We start from the raw sequence: 1,085 nt of genomic DNA on the forward strand, positions 1-1,085 counted from the left end.
TAATAGTTTCATTGATAAAATTAATAATATTTAAAACGTTATTCAGTGGTATAAATTAACAAAAATTATTACACCTAATGTAAATAAACAAGACTTGCACATATTTTATAAATAAATAAGTTAAAGAGATTTTTCTTGCTCTAGTAACATTAAGGGCTGTGATAACTCACATGGTAGATTATTTTAAAGGGAAAGTGATGTACACAATGTTGTTGTGTCCTTTAAATATTTGAAAAGAGCATCCACCTACACTTTGTCAAAGTGAAGCGTTTAATGGACGTGCTACTACTGCATGAAACTAATTAAGGCCATTTACTAGACCAATTCATTAATAGACCTAACAAGCATTAAATGGCGCAATTTAATTTTCATCATAGTCTTTAAAGTTGCTCACCTAACTTCTCATATGACTTTGATGTTTATTCTCTGAATTCTGTGGAGCCGCAGATGTAGCAACTCCCCCTTCTACTTGCCCCATTAATTATTAATCAACTAAACCTTAATGCTTTTCAAATCTAAAATAATCTAAATAATAAATAGAGTTTATTTATTTTGTGTCCTAAGGGTATACCGTAAAAAAATAGAATATTTGTAACAAAAATTTTATACTAAATTTAAAATTGTTATAAAAAAAATGATTCTTTTGTAATAATAATTGATGATTGTTACAGAATAATAATATTTTGTAGTAATAAACTAATAATACAAGTTGTTACAAAATGTGTTAATATTTTGTAACAACCTATTTATTTTGTTACAAATTATATTAGCTTTTGTAATGAACTGGTATGTTGTTATAAAATTTTATTATATTTTGTAACAAAGGATAAAGTAGTTACAAAAATTCAACTTATTTTGTAACAAAATATCTTTTTGTTTCAAAAACACCAATTATTTTGTAATAAAAAAATTTATCACCAAATTTAATATTGTTTGTAACAATTTATTTGTTTGTCACAAAATATAAGTATTTTTTGTAACTAAAAAAGTTATTTCAAAATGTTAAAATCTTTAAGAATAAAAAAAATTGTTCAAAAATTAAAATTTTTTAAATGTTTCTATTCATTAATTTTAAAAATTGTAGA

At 23.1% G+C, this 1,085-nt stretch overlaps 1 long non-coding RNA gene across 1 annotated transcript in view; it reads left to right on the forward strand.

The window, feature by feature from the left end:
• Nucleotides 1-1,085, forward strand: part of LOC110265952 — an 18,393-nt gene that overhangs the window by 6,343 nt on the left and 10,965 nt on the right. The window lies entirely within an intron of this gene.

This window comes from Arachis ipaensis, chromosome B08 (assembly GCF_000816755.2).
Source record: "Arachis ipaensis cultivar K30076 chromosome B08, Araip1.1, whole genome shotgun sequence".
In the NCBI taxonomy this organism is placed as follows: Eukaryota; Viridiplantae; Streptophyta; class Magnoliopsida; order Fabales; family Fabaceae; genus Arachis; species Arachis ipaensis.